Raw genomic sequence first — 16,435 nt, 5'->3', positions numbered from 1 at the left:
AAACAAAAACTACTCCCCTTGGTTATGCTGGTGCAAATGAAGGTGATGTTTTTTTCTGAAGCAATTTCTATAGAGCATGTTTTAAAAAAGGGGTGAGAGCTTTACATCATACTGACTTTTTCCATATTTTCCTTTCTTTGAATTGTTGACACACAGAAGCAAGTAAGAGAGCATTAATAAAGCACTGACTTAATGTGTTTGTTGGAAAATAGGCTAATGCAGAATGGGAGAAGATGCCTGAAGAAACAAACGGTGTCCCTGTGCAGTATATAACATACATGGTTAGCAGCACTTGGTGAGCAACTAACGGGGACTTTATACAAGTTTCCCCACAAGATTTCCACCATGCGCTTTGGGGAGTCAGAACAGAGGTGCTGTTGAGCAGCACTAATTGCTTTTATTGACTTTGCATCCTGTTGTGTAGATGAGATGCCTGGAAAATGAGCTTGTTAATTTTGCCATACTGTTGTCAAAAGACTGACATTTTCTAAAGGTGTCATTCAATAGGTGATAGAGAAAATATTGTGATTACTGTAACATTCTTCTTTAGCTTTCACTTATTAATTTCATCTTCTATTGAGAAAGCTGACTTTAATTTACAAACTGCAAGCAAAGCTCTGAACATGAAAAAAAAACAACAGATGTCTTAAATCCCAGTGATATATCATCTGTTAGAAACTGTAGTAAATTCTACTGCATTAAAAAAAAAAAAGGGGAAACCATAGTGCACATGGACTATCCCTCAAATTTTTAAGTAACCAATTGCCTGTAATGACTCTTCTGATTTACAGATGTTTCAAGAGATGCAGAAATTAAGCATAAATTGGGATTTTTTTTCAGGAAACAGCAAATAGCACTGTCTCTTGGTGCACTTTTAAGCATTTAAGAATGTGTAAAAAAGAACAAGATACTTGGTGCCGCGTTTATTGCCCTCCCACTTCATGACTTGCCTTATGATTTCTCTTTCAATCTTAGTTTTGATTTCCTTTGGTTATCAAATCAGGATTTTTCTCCTCTTTTCTCCTCTGCTTTAATGCCCACCTCTCAAATGGGATCTGCTTTTGTGTTTACAGGCTATGCAGTACTTTTCCATTAACATTATATATGAAAATTAGGTGTTTTCTTGACTACCCAATATAAAAGCAGATGATACTTACACTCTGTAAAAAAGGAAGGCAGCCTGTATACCTAAAACCAGTGTATCAAGAAGTGTTTATCACTGTATTTTGCTGCTAGTATTTTTCTGAGCTGCCATTTAGTGGATAAAAGGATAAGAAATTACCGAGCCACAGGAGCATAGCTTCTGCTTTGTGTTTTCTGCCTATAAACTCCATTCTAACTGCTCTGAGATATATCTCTAGCCTGCCATAACAAGATGTGCATAATAAAGTAAAAATAGAGTGCTCATGTTTATTTTCCCTACTCTGTTTGGTCTCTGCCTACAGAACTGCCCAACACTCTGTCCCAAACCATGCTGACTGCCAGATTGTCTCTTTGCTCAACTTACTTTGAGACTTTTAAGTGCAAAGTACAAGGCCCATAGGTCTTCTCAGGAAGAGGATGTACCAACAAGGGAATAGAGAAACCTTTCCTGCTTTTTCCCAGTTCTTCCCATTAGTAGTATACAAAACGGTGTGAAAAATCTCTGTGGAAGTTGGTAGAGAAAACTTTTTTACAAATTTTACTGAGTTTGAACCATGTCCTTAAGAGGTCCCTCTGGGGAATGAGGAACAACTGTGACATAGGTTAAAGTTACAAGAAGAAGAACATTTTTACATATTTGAAGCCTGATTTTGAATAACTGGGGGAGGGGGGTGGGGTGTATTTGGTCTCACAGAGACTAAGTCTTCCAGATGCAACACAATTCAGACTGTGACTTGAATCTTTTCTATATTATATCATTAGAGGAAAACTCTTTGCATAGATATATGTGGACACACACAAAAGCAAAACACATCTTTCTATATTTTTCATCTTTTGGCTTCAACAGTAGCAGATAAACTGTGTTTTGGTTTCTTTTCCACCACTGAGAAAGGAGTAGGGAGATAAGAAAAATAAACAAAAATGAAGGAAGGGGAAAAAGAAAATCCAACACAAATATTGATTCTATTTATTTCTTTATTTATTTATGAAAAGGTTTGATTTTGGAGAAGAAAATTTTTTTCTGTTAAGAGTGTAGTATGGTCCTGAGACTGGTTCAAACAGTTGCATCGTTTTAAACTGATTAATACAGAGCAGAGCAAAGAGGCTTCTACAGTGTCTGGTAAAAACATTGTCGAGTACCCTTCTAGGATGCTAAGGCTTCCAGTATGTCAAGGCTGCATATTTACAAGAAAATTTCCCCTTTTAAGTCTTTCTTCCTGTCATTTAAAGGAAGGAGAATTTTGAGTTAGAATTCTGTTTAATAAGAGTGTTGACCATTGCTCCCCCCAAGGGGAGCAGCTGGATGTGTGAAGGTGGTGTAGTGTCATGACAGCAGAACAGCACAGGTACAAACCCTGAGGAGGCAGAGGTGCCATGCACAAAAAGAGACAGAAATAGTCCTGTGTTATGGCAAGAGGAATTAGACATTTCTATTCTGTTCACAGGTAATTCGAAAGGGTCTTTGTATCTAATCAGATTTCTGGATGAGAGAATAAGAATGCTTCCTTAGGTTAAGGTTGTAAGGGAGCTGCGAAATGTATCCCCGCATCTTGTTGTCTAAATTATATAAAAAACAGCACCTTCAGATACCTGACAAAACCTCCAAAATTGAATTGTGTGTAGTGTATTCCTCATCTTTGTGAAAGCAGCGGCTCCACCATGAGATCTGTTTCTTAAGAGAATCAAAACAAGAAAAACAATGAAAAAAAAAAAAAAGAATAATGAAACCTCAGATGTTCTTAAAATGCAGCTGCATCTATATGGGGAACTACAAGCAATATTTGTATCTACATTTAGTGCATAGCATAAGTAAAGCAGAAATTTGAAGTGATCTGGGAATTTAAATGTGCTTTCACATTTCCTGATGCTTTCACGTTTTTGTTCAGTTTCATCTCATCTGTGATAGTGATGGTAAAATAGTACAATTATTTTCAGAACTAAATGTATATTTTTATGTTATTACTTTAATTTTATTCTGTTTAAATCCCATTTTAACACTGTTTTTATCTGGGATAATTTAGTATACCTTTCTGTGTGGTCTAATTCACAATATCTGTATTACTGCCTCCAGCACAATGTCATGTGAGAACCACATTAATTTGTTTTGAAAAAATCCAGACCTTGGAGTAGAAAGAGAATAGGTTAAGTTATGGGGTGGGTAAAAGCACTTGGAAATGCAGCATGGGCACCACATGTATATATTTAGTCAGTGGTAGAATCTGAACCTTATCTTGACAAAGCATGATTATCTCACAGATTCATCTGTGGTGCATGTTTCTGTTTGCTTTGTTGCATTGTTTCAAGTTCTCTTACCTTTGAAAGAGGATGAGGACTTTGGAGCATGGCAACTTTTCCAGCAGTCTTATTTGTATTTCTGAAGGGAGTACCAGTCCTAACATCAGGATTTCCATATCAAGTCTGGGTTTGTCTTAGTTCTCTCTTCTCCTTGTTTGTGCTATTTATTTCCTGCACTTGTTCTAGGAAAATTTTAGGGCCTTGCCCTGGTGCAGATGTTCTAAATCAGGTGCCCTTTTCTCCTTATATAATTACAAGTGATCAGAAACAGCAGAATCGTACAAGTGCTTGCAGAAAACACATACATCCTCCCATCCTGTCCTAGTAAGCAAAATCTTCTGTGTCACAGTGCAAGTTGTTGAATGTTCCTAGAGGCATTTCTAATAGAAGTTTTCTGTTTATTGGGCAGTTTGCTGCAGTTAGTTCTGTATGTGTTCCTGTTTCATACTATTAAGTTGTGAATTAACATCTAAATTGTAAGTGTTGCTTGGTGAATTGTCAAAGGTAATGAGAATCAATACCAGATACTGAAGTTAACCTTATATTTTAATAAATACCTCAAGATAATGTGCTTAATATCTCTGCATACTTTTCTGCCTAAGTTCTCCCAACCACTTGAGTGCAAAAACTCCAGATCATCCCCAGCACCAACTACCAAAACCTCTTGCTGTTATGTTTTCACAAGAAAAGAGTAACTCAAGCAGAGTTGAAATACAGGAGCAGAATCAGATCCAGGTGTTCTTTTTTCTGCTGCCTGAGGTGACCATGTAGGACATCAGTGTGGCAAATGCAGAATCATGTTCTTCATGCTCTACTTAATGGTTTAACCTTCAAAAATAAAAAAAAAAGTGGATGTAAAAGGAAAAAAAGGAAAGTGAATGTAATATGCCACTTGAAAGTAACTATAGATTCTGCAAAGACTAGAGATAGTGAAGGAGGACAAGGAGGGCTGTGAAAGGAAGATAGCGGTGGGCACAGTACAGAGTAATTCTGGGATCTGCTGCCTTCCTTGTCATTTAAGCTGAGTGCACTGCAGGGGATAGTAGATGTTTGCTTTTAATAACAGCTTCTGTTGAACTAGGCATTGTCATGAAACTCTTGAAAAAGTTCCTACTTGTACATTAGACTTTTCTTCCTTAATTTTGTTAGCACTGAACACATGAAAAAAAAAAAATCTGTTAAAGGGGAGCTTGTAAATTATTACACGTGTCCTCAGTGGGATGATGCCCAGGACTAAAATATTTTCCTCTGTATCTTTGCTTTGCCTGAGGCATTTGTGATTGCTTCAGCACTTGGAGCAGCCAGGGAAATGGGAGTGTGCATGCGTGTTGGGTGGCAAAGGGAGGGATAGGCTGCTAGAACAATGCCAAAGCATTGAATGCTTTCACTGCTGATGGGGAAAACATTTGGCCCTGGGTAAGAATATTTCAGACAAGTCTTGGAATATGTCCAGATCACAACCACCATATTCATGCTATCTCTACAACCACCTAGAAAACAAAGCAAAAACCAAAAATCAAACAAACCAATCCCTCAAAATAAAAGAAAACCCACACCATTTGACTCCATGGTGAAGAGAGAGTGGAAGAGCTAAGCAGCTTGCTGGGGGAAGTGGGGAGCATCTATCAGTTTGCAATTTACAGTACCAGATGGACCTGTGCCATGTGTTCTGGCTGTGGTGATGGGTATGTCAAGTTTTGTCTTTCTCTTGTGCATGTTGAGATGGAGGAAGGGAAAGCATGCATAATTGAAGAAGAACAATCTAAGCCAAAAAAAAAAAAATAAGGCAGAATATGAAAGTACTGTAGATTAAAAACTCTTGTTAATTCTCTCTCTTATTCTTATATCATAAATGATTCTTGTACATTTGGGCTGGGAATCCAAATTGTTTGAAGCTTGATGTAATTCCCCTTCTGTCCCCCTGTATTGTTTAAGAACTTTCCCCTCATTTGGAAGAAGAGAGTACAGACCTATTTTTTTCCTGATACATCACAACTAAAATTAATAGACTCACCCAGTATTTCATATGGTCTCCTGTCTTTAAAATGGAGTGGATATGATTTCTTTAAATGATTTTTGAGCGTTTAGACTAAGAAAGTGGATAAGCCGGCTTGTGGAATAAACCAACATGTGTGAAAACTGGCACAGTTGTTAAAACACTGTACATTGTAATGGCATTTTGTTGGAGTATTATTACTTCAGCTGCACAATTACAGAAGCCTGCTGCATATTAGCAGACGCTTTGCTCATAACCTCAAGCTATATGTGCTGAATTATTTTCCTCTTCAGACTATCATCTTGGATTCTCCCTGACTACATATCATGTCTTTTTTTTTCTCTGTAGCAGTGCATGCTGTAGGCAATAGTGAGTGTAATACTTTCTGCATTGTTAGGCAATGAGCATTATCAGCAGCTGCAATATTCAGGATTAGTCTTCTTGTTATTATTTGGCATCTGCAGCACCTACATGAATCTGTTCAGTCCTGTTTCTCCAGAAGGCAGCTGGGCTCTCTGACTGAGAGAACGCAGCCATAAAGCTTTCCTGAAATTGTCACTATACTCAGGAGTTCACTCTTAATTGGAACTGCAGTTTTCACAGTGCAGTTCACTGAGGTATGTAAAAATGTGCATTTTGTTTAAAGAAACAGGAATATGTTAAACATCTTCACATTTTTTAATGGTGAAATGGGGACACAGCAAGGTTCTCAAGACTGCACCACAGATCAGTTGCTGAGCCAGATATACAACCCAGGTCTCATAACCCCAAGCTTCATCCTTGGTCTGCTAGCAAGCAGATGTCTCTGAATTAAGTATACTACAGAAAACATATCAGCTGGTATCCTGCAGTATGGAAAATTTATTTCAGAATAGTAAATAAAGCCCAGGGTTTTCCTGGGGTTTGTGGACTTTTTGTCTCTAGAAGTTGTCTGTCGTCTAAGCTTCACTTGAATTTTTTAAAACTAGGTTGAAAAGGTTCACTGGCTTTTCACAGAATCACAGAATGGTTGGGGTTGGAAGGGTCCTCTGGAGGTCTTCTAACAAATCCACCGGCTAAAGCAGGTTCACCCAGAGCAGACCACACAGGAATGTGTCCAGGTGGATCTTGAATGTCTCCAGAGAAAGAGACTCCACAACCTCTCTGGGCAGCCTGTTCAGTGCTCTGGCACCCTCAAAGTAAAGAAGTTTCTCCTCATATACAGATGGAACCTCCTGTGCTTTAGTCTGTGCCCGTTGCCCGTCCTTCTATCATTGGGCACCACTGAAAAGAGTCTGGTCCCATCCTCTTGACACCCACCCTTGAGATATTTATAAACATTGATGAGATTCCCCCCTCAACCTTCTCCAGGCTGAATAGACCCAGCTCACTCAGTCTCTCCTCATAAGAAAGATGCTCCAGGCGCCTAATCATCTTCGTAGTCCGCTGCTGGACTCCCTCCAGTAATTCCTTTTCCTTCTTAAACTCAGGAGACCAGAACTGGACACAATATTCCAGATACAGCCTCACCAGGGCAGAGTAGAGGGGCAAGATAACCTCCCTTGACCTGCTAGTCACACTCTTCTTAATGCACCCTAGGATACCATTGACCTTCATGGCCACAAGGGCACATTTTTGAGTTGTGGTCAACCTGTTGTCTACCAGAACTCCCAAGTCCTTCTCTGCAGTGCTGCTTTCCAGCAAGTCCACCCCTAACCTGTACTGGTGCCTGGGTTTATTCCTCCCCAGGTGTAGGACCTTGTACTTGCCCTTGTTAAACTGCATTAGGTTCTTCTCTGCCCAGTCCTCCAACCTATCCATGTCTCACTGAATGGCAGCACAGCCTTCTGGTGTGTTGGCCCTTCCTTCCAGTTTGGTATTATCAGCAAACTTGATGAGGGTGCACTCAGTCTCTTCATCCAAATAATTGATGAACAGGTTGAACAGGACTGGACTTAATTCTGACCCCTGGGAAACCCCACTAACTGCAAGCCTCCAACCAGCCTCTGCACCATTGATCACAACCCTCTGAGCTCTGCCATCCAGCCAGTTCATGATCCATCTCACCATGCATTCATCTAGCCCGCACTTCTTCAGGAGGTTGTGAGGGACGGTGTCAAAAGCCATGCCGAAGTCAAGGTAGACAATGTCCATTGTTCTTCTCTTGTCTATCCAGCCAGTCATACCATCACAGAAGGCTATCAGGTTGGTCAAACATTATTTCCCTTTTGTGAACCCATGCTGACTACTCCTGATAACCTTCTCATGTCCACATGTTTGGAGATGACGTCCAGAGTGAACTGTTCCATCACCTTTCCAGGGATGGAGTTGAGGCTGGCTAGCCTGTAGTTTCCTCAGTTGTCTTTCTTACCCTTTTTGAAGGCTGGAGTAACGTTGGCTTTTCCTCAGTATCAAACACCTCTCCTGGTCTCCAAGACCTTTTTAAAGGTGATGGAGCGTGGTTTAGCAATAACATTTGCCAACCCTCTCAGCGCTTGCGGGTACATCCCGTCAGGGCCCAAGGATTTGTGGATATCCACTTTGTGTAGACAATCTCTAACCTGTTCTTCTTCAGCCAAGGGAAAGCCTTCCTTTTGTCCAACTTCCTCTTCTATCTCTAGGGTCTGGGATACCCAAGGGCCAGTTTTAGCCATAAAGACAGAAGCAAAGGTGGTATTCAGTAACTCAGCCTTCTCTGTATCATCCTTCACCAGGGTAGCCTCCTCATTCAGCAGTGGACCTACATTTTCCCTAACCTTCCTTTTGCTGCTGAAAGGTCAGATAAAATGTAATATTTTATGTTTACATATCTAATGATGATTTTGCTTGTGATTTCTTTTCTATGATACCCATAGTTTTGGTTTTACCTTTCTTAGCTTATTTGCCCTCTTTGGAAAAGTAGCCATATACTGGTTCATGAAAGAAAGGGAGCAACCATTTATTGTCATGTAGACTAAGTGCATAGATTACAGGGCATTCTGTTTTGCTTGTGTTTCCTAAATTGACACAGATATTGAAGAACTTATATGGTGATGAATGAGATTTAATATTTATATGCTAAAATCAGTTTTGAGTGCGCAACTTAAATTTGAGAATCAGAACATGAAATCAGTTCGCAGAATTCCAGAAGAATAAGGCTTTATTCCATGGATAGTTGCTCTTATCAGGGGGGGTGGAGTCACAGAATCACAGAATGTTAGGGATTGGAAGGGACCTCGAAAGATCATCTAGTCCAATCACCCTGCCAAAGCAGGAACACCTAGATGAGGTTACACAGGAAGGCGTCCAGGCAGGTCTTGAATGCCTCCAGAGTAGGAGACTCCACAACCTCCCTGGGCAGCCTGTTCCAGTGCTCTGTCACCCTCACTGAGAAGAAGTTTCTTCTCAAATTTAAGTGGAACCTCTTGTGTTCCAATTTGTGCCCATTACCCCTTGTCCTATCATTGGTTGTCACTAAGAAGAGCCTGGCTCCATCCTCGTGACACTCACCCTTTATATATCTGTAAACATTAATGAGGTCACCCCTCAGTCTCCCCTTCTCCAAGCCTTTCCTCAAAAGGGAGATGGTCCACTCCCTTAATCATCTTTGTTGCCCTGTGCTGGACTCTCCTTCTAATACACCCCAGGATGCCATTGGCCTTCCTGGCCACAAGGGCACAGTGCTGGCTCATGGTCATTCTGCTGTTCATCAGGACCCCCAGGTCTCTTTCCCCTACACTGCTCTGAGTCATGTCAACACTTTTTTCTTATAGGTGAAAATTGTAGAAGAGTGAGTTAGAAGCAGCACACTGTTGTATTTTGGGGAAGAAAGGAGATTTCTTAGGCAGATTGTTGCATGGTATACTTTGTGCGATATTAAAAAAACCAAACATGCCCCTCCCCCAAAACAAACAGACAAACAAAACGCAAACCACCATGACACATCTATCTTAAGGACACACAAAAATGCTAGAAACATTGATATTTATCTAAGTCTTGTAGACATGCACACAAATCTTGTGTAAACTATGCTACAGGGTTTAATAAGTCTCTTCATTGACTTTCATTATGAAAGTTGATTTCTCTGGTCATGAAACTCTCATCCACTTGTGTTGTCAGTACTAACATGACTTGGCTGAAAGGTGTTATTCTTATCAGTATACTAGACCTAGAAAAGACAGTCTGGATTATCAATCCAATGAATTTAACATTCAGGAAAGCATGTTAGTGTTTGGAATTATGTAGACAGTGAATATCAGTGGCAACAGAGCACTTAAAATGTCCTATAGGCTTCAGTCAAGCACAGAAAAGCACGAGGATTAATGATGTCAAACTCAAGCACAAATAATTTCAGAAGAAGTTTTGCTGTCAAACTGAAGGAGATCAGATTTGTATCAGAACTGATTTATTTTAAATAAAAATACTCAGATGTGTAATTTGCAGAAAGTTGGATAAAGGCCATGTTTCCCCTACTCTTTGGAGTCTTCATGAAAAACATGACTTTAGTGGGAGCAGACCGCAATAATTTCTCTTTTTTTTCAGTTCTTCTTAATCTCTACAATTTCAAACTGTGTAATACTGTTCATTCTGTCAGCAGTCTTAATAATGTATTATACTTTAAAAATTAGTATTTTGGGAATCATGGTGGTTTTTGGCAAGAACTAAGTGCTGCACTTGGACTATAAATCTGTGACGATTAGTTAAAAGGTTAAATTTACACTAACATGTCTTGTCATTTTGACCTAGATGGGGTTAAAGCAAGTAAGCAGGGCAAGTTCAGTGGCTTTTCATGAACTACTATTAGTCAAATCCCTGCAAAACAACATAAATGTTATGTCATTTTGTTTTATAATTTTCAGCCAAAGAACTCCGTCTGACTGATGATTTCACATATTCTGATCTATGCTTTCCTGTCAGCAATACTTTTCCTGTCCTGGCACTCCAGCCTTCACATTTATTCTTATTTTGGCCTAGCGAAGAGTAAAGTAAATAGAGTTAAATTGTGCGTAATTCATTAATCTAATTTTCTTTGTAAGGACCATCCCTTTCAGAAGAAACTGGAAACAAAAGATAACGTGGCCATTAATATAGCTATCAGTTCGCAGAATATGACCAAAGCCCATATTCCTGAGTGTTGGCGTGTGTTACAGCAAATACAATGAATCTGCTTTATGGGACTCTTCTTTTAATTCTTTTCTTCAATGGTGATCTTTATATGAGCTGTGAATGTTTGGTTTTTTTTTCTGATTACATTGGTTTTACCATGCTTATGAAGTAAGCCTGACAAACTCTGGATGAGTCAGATCTCTTGCGAACGTTATTTGTGCATCAGTGTGTACGTGTCTGTGAACGTCCATGGCTCCTTGTGGCTTCGAGCTTGTGTTCAGCAAGGCAAGAATAATGTAAAAGCTTAAGGGAGTCATGGTACTGCTCCTGTTTTTCCAGGTGTTATTTCTGAGTTGAACCAGAAGACATATCTTTGAAGACCTGGATGTTTCCCAGCCCTACAAGTGAGAGGAATACAGGAATAGGTGTAGCTCTCCATACATTGACCTTTTGCTCTGCAGCGTGTCTGCCTGTTTGAGATGTGTTTGTGTGGGCTGGCTCCGTGATCTCAAAGAGTGGTGGCCAGAACATGCTCAAAGATGTTACTGTTTTTTCTTTTGTTCTGTTTTTCCCCACTAAGAATGCCTACATTTATTTTGTTTTGGTTTTACTTTACTCAATATTGTGATTTGAAAGGCAAATAAACAAAATGCAGCTTTATAAGAAGAGTATTTCTATTTCTTTCACGTTCCTTATGCCTAGATTTAGCTTAATCATTGCCTTCTTTCCACATCCATTCTTTAGTCCAGTAAATAAGCTGGATTTAATGAGATCTCTTTCCTTATGTGAGGACCTCTTCAGCATGAAAAGAGATAAATAGTAATATTAGCTAGCGTACATTATAAGGAGAAATGTTAGCTTTTGTAGAAGGAGCCCAAGGTTGTATACAGCAGCTGTTCTAACCATTCATCCTTGATTCACCCCTGAAAGTGGGATATATTTGCATAATGCAGGCGTTTTTTGGAGAGAGGGAAAAGGAGGGAGATATTTGTATATTTTTTTGTTTTATTATTATTTTTCCTCCCTCCCTCCCTCCCTCTCAACTTTGGTACGCTTTCAGTTTTGACATGATTTTTTTTCTCCTGCTGCCAGATAGAAACAAAAGCAAATAATTTTGTGTAGATACCGAGGGCACTGAGCTGAGAAGAAGCCCCATCTCGCTGGTGCTCCTCGCAATCCTACTTCAGCCCCATCAACATCAGCAAAGTCACTTGGAGCAGCTTGCCTAACTCAAATTGTGGACTGGAGCAGGTATGTTCTTGTCCCTTTTAGTATCCTTTTTTGCCTTGCTACGTGAGCAATGGTTACCATTAGGTATTGTCTGGAAATCCTGGGTGCCCGGGCAAGCTCCCAGCTGCCTGGGTGAGGTGAGGTTGTTGCTGCGGCAGCTGCCCCAGCAGCGCCGTGTGGCTACAGCAGAAGCGGGAAGTCTCAGCTTGCAAACCAGCCGCGGTGTCTAGACGTGCTATGATTATTTCTTTGCCCAGTTCAGTGTGTAGCTAAATACCTTTCCAAATCTACTAGACAGATGTGAGAGCGGTGCCCGTATCTGTATGAAAGCAAAGGCTGTTAACTGCATGTGCGCTTTCCTCCACGCCCGCCCCAGTTTTAATCATACTGCTTGGTCGTACTGATGACTTCAGTACCGTATTCTAAACACCAGTGGAAAACAGCACTCCTATGTGTTTATTTTTAAATCTAGTGAAGGTTTCTGGAAAACTTCTACTAGTATACACTTACCTATATTTTTATCAATTTTCAGAACATTTTTTTCCTTGTTCTTTTCAATTAACATGCTTCTGGGCAAATGTACCATGGCTGATTTCCTGCTTTGTGTGCCTGTGTTTGTCACTGAGAGTTGAGAAAAACAGCTATTTGAAAAGTGAGTTTGGCTCCTGTTTTGCCTTGTTCATTTTGAAAGAAAAGGTAGGAAACAGAGGCAGGGAGCGCAGATACTGTAGCCTTTTTGTTTTAGCAGACGATGCTAAACCAAAGCAAAAGTAAAATAAAACATGGTTGTATACCCCCAAATAAAAACAAAACCACAAACAAACAAAATCCAAAAAACAAACCAAACAAACCACCACCACAACAATAAAAACCTGATGTGTTTTTTGCAATCAGTCTTCTAATTTTGGTGCTTTAATTTACAATTTCTGTAAAATTGGTTTGGTGTGGGCTGTGTAGGCTGAGTTAGTCTAACTTTAGCCTAGCTAAATGAATACTCAGGCTAATTTCTGATGTTACCCTACTGTATTGTGCCTGCTGAGGGTGCTACCACAGTCATAGAAACCGCAGGGTTGCCATATTAAGAGGTATAAGGGAAACAAGACATGACTCTGTATTCAGACTCTGCTTTCCAGTTTTGTCTAGGTAATTCTTAAGCTTAGAATAAAAATAAACTTGCTAAAGTTTTTATTTTGCTAGAATAAATCTGAAGTGCTTATGTAGAAGTCGGAATTGTGAAATGACTGGTGAGGGGACAGTAGGCAGGTTCAAGTGCATACAGAAAGCCCTGTACTGTCAGGTTTGTTTAGAAAAATTGAGGTATACAGCCTTCTTTGTAATGTTTCAAAGCATAATAATTCAGCTGCTCATTCTGGTGTAGTGAGTGCATGCATAAATCACTAGCACGCTGCATATTGGAGATGGGATGCTTGTAGTTGTCCATGGAACTTGCTGCATGGTAACAGTTATAATTAATTATTTGACAGACTGAATATCTCAGGGTACTTTGTCATCAACGTGCATGGGTGGCGGGTCGTTGTGCTGAGGTGTTCAAGTATTTGCTGGTACCTAGTAACATAAAAAGCAGAACTTGGTCCTTTTCCAAGATTCAAATTTGTCCTTGCCTTTTTGAAAAGTGAGGGGCAAAGAAAAGTAGATGCAATATCTTCTCAACAATATAAGCTTCACCCATCACCTTGGACTTGAAATTCAAAGTGACCTTCCATCCTTTAGCTTCAGTTAATCCCCATGCCACGGAGAAAGCTATCTAAATCTGCTCTTGACAGATTCTACAGCAGAGTTTGGTACTGCTGAATTTTGTGGAGGGGTGTGTATATGTGCACATATCATAGAAATTCTTAGTTTGGTAGAAAATATGTAAATTATAAAAATCTGAAGTACTTGGTGGTAGGGAGCAGGAGGTTAATGAGAAATTTTGCCATGGCGCATATAAATCTGAATCTTTGCTGTCTAACCTGGAGAGTCCTTCTTGCTCATGTGATGTTTCCTTGCTATAAAATGTTTTTATGGAGTACTGCTTATGCGTTCGGCAGATTTCCTGAGACTTTCATAGATCAGAAAAGTGCTGGAAAAAAAAATCACAAACACTTCCAGACATCTAGTACAGTCATTTTATATAAGTGAGCAAACAGAGTGGAACAATGACTCCTTTTTGCCTCATGCCTCCGATTAGGTTCAAGGGTGAACTGTTGATTGCTAGTGTATTTGTTCTATGCTGTAGACGTTCTTAATCAAAGAAACGAATGCTTAAATTGAATGGACTATTATTGCTTTTTACTTCTGAAGTGAAGTACCTTTTTGTTGAGGTGTTGAGAGCAGGAAACTTCCATGTGATTCCCATCTTGCAGTTTCAAGTAAAGATAGCTCTTGGTTGATTAGCAATACCTTCTTTGTTTCATTAAAGAAAAAAAGCAAGATAATTTTTTGAATGATTATATTGTCTTTATCATCCCTATAAAAGGGTTAACACCTTGAAGTCTTCTTAATGATGCATCTCTTTTTCTGGATAATGTATTTTGTATTTTTTTGAGACATTAGACAGTAACTGCACTTTTCTCTTGAACTTTGTTTTATGAAAAGATGAAAGAATAGTGATGTTTTGCTGATGTGAATTTTGTCACAGATTTCACTTGGGGACAGATTTCAGTCCACATTTTAGGCCTGTTAATTTTAGTGGTGATTAGGGCACCCAGGGAGATTTTTACGGTGAGGATTTTTCTCAAACTCATATGTCCCATGGATTTTAGTAATTCTGTGACAAGTACTCTTCTTTTCTGATTCTCATCCCATGCTGCCAGTTATTTTAAAGAATGACTTTTTTTTTTCTTCTGCCTCTTTCTGTTTGGTTCTTGTTCACGCTGTGTAGTTCAATGCCTTATATTTCTAACTTATTGTCTTGAAAGACAGATGTTTTATGGCTGCTATAAACGTCTGAGAATTGCTGATGAGCTGTGTCTTCAATACCTATTATTTCTCTTTTGTGTTTCCTTATCTCCTAGGACCCTACAAGGTAGACCCAGGACCCCACTGTGCTAGGCTCTGCATAAACGCTGAACAGAGGCAGTAGATGACTACAGAGGGATGGTGACTAAAAGGTAGGTAAGAGACTGTCTTTTGTTCAGTAGATAGATGGTGATGCCATGGAGTGATTGTAAGGTGCTGTTTGGAAAAAGTCTTTTGAGGTGGCTTTAGAGACCATAACAGGTATTTTGCCTCTCTCTCTTCCCTAAGCTAAGGAAATGGAAGAAATTTAAATGGGAGGAATGCAAGAAAAACTACCTGCAATTATCCTTTTTTTCTCCCTCTTTTAAATGGTGCTCAACTTCAAAAAAGGGATGTTTATTTAAAGAAAAACTGAAATGGCAACTGTAAGAGTAACATGTTTGTAGGTGGCAGAGACACTATTTCAGGATGCTGTTTTGGAGGCTCCACACAAATGCTTACCGTCAGTCTGAAAAAGACTTAGGAAAAGGAAGCCTGTATGGCTAAATTACAAGGTAGGGGAGACTATTAAAAGCAAGAGGTCATCTTAAAAAAGCTGTGGCTGTGTTAGAAGAAGTAAATAGGACCCCTATCAGGCTAAACATAAAATTAATAAATGCTTTTTTTCAACCACACCAGTAGCAGGAGGCCAGTTGAAGAGTCTGTGGGGTCTGTGTACAATGACATTATGAAATGAATGATCTGAGATAAAACCATGACAGAAAAGTAAATAATTCTTGTGTGTATGTGCTCACCATTGAAAAGCGTGGTGTGGTTCCTGTTTTGGAGCTCTTCTTATGGGAGGCTTATGAGATTGCCTTTCTCAGCTGGAAGCATTTGTAGGAGAGATTGTGGAATGAATTGCCTGTTCCCAATTTAGTGGATCCAGATGTAGTTTACCCATGTGTTTTTGGGAAGTGAAGGGTGAAATAGGCCGGCTACAGACTGTGGAGTGCAACCTTGTGCTTTAAAGTATCTCAGCAGCTGAGAACTTGAAGATGTCTAGTTATATGCCATGTTTTAGAAAATATTTATATGGAATCAGGTAGCCTAGAAAGCAATGGCCCTATTGTTTAAATTGAGTGAATTAATTAAAAAAATGGATTAGTGGTTGTTTTAGAGAGGACTTGCGATAAATATGATGGACATGTTGAGAAAGAATTTATTTCTGTGTAGATGCCTGATGATGATGAGATTTATAAATAGGTTAATATTAGCCTTCAGCTACTTGAAGGCTGTTTACAAAGGTGATCAAACTAAGGTGCTTAGTACTGGTAAACTGTGTAACAGGGGGTTAACATATACAGATTTAAATATTCTGATTGTAGGAAACTTTTTTTTTTCACTAGAAGGGTAGTGCAGCACTGGAAAAAGTTATTCAGGGTTGGTGGTATTGTGGCTGGCATCTCTTCTGGTGGAGCCTTTCAAGTCTTAGGAGGACAGTGCTGCAGCTGACCTCACCTACTGTGGCTTTTATTAGTTGGTCAGGCTGGAGCTCCCTTCCAGCCAACATTTTTGTGATTTGAAGTCAGGTCTTGATAAACTGCTGTGGTCTTTTGAAGAAGATAAGCAGTGTGCAGTTGAAAGAGATTTTTGTGATGTGTTATTCTACTTAAATTTTGAAAAAAGCACTATGTATTCAAAATCTTCTCAAAAAAACTTTTAAAGGAACTGACCAGGCACAGGTTAAGGTGGAGGATTGCCAGC

The 16,435-nt window shown here is 39.4% G+C and overlaps 1 protein-coding gene across 8 annotated transcripts in view; it reads left to right on the top strand.

Moving 5' to 3' along the window:
* SEMA5A (semaphorin 5A) overlaps positions 1-16,435 on the top strand; it is a 328,825-nt gene that overhangs the window by 68,580 nt on the left and 243,810 nt on the right. For all 8 annotated transcript variants that reach the window (XM_082045292.1, XM_082045298.1, XM_082045290.1 and 5 more), the window contains one exon: positions 14,746-14,841. The gene's annotated coding sequence lies outside the window, so the exon portion shown is untranslated. The remainder of the gene's footprint in view (positions 1-14,745; positions 14,842-16,435) is intronic.

This window comes from Streptopelia decaocto (genome assembly GCF_964273445.1).
Source record: "Streptopelia decaocto genome assembly, chromosome: 2".
In the NCBI taxonomy this organism is placed as follows: Eukaryota; Metazoa; Chordata; class Aves; order Columbiformes; family Columbidae; genus Streptopelia; species Streptopelia decaocto.
This window is presented reverse-complemented; position numbering and strand designations above follow the sequence as displayed.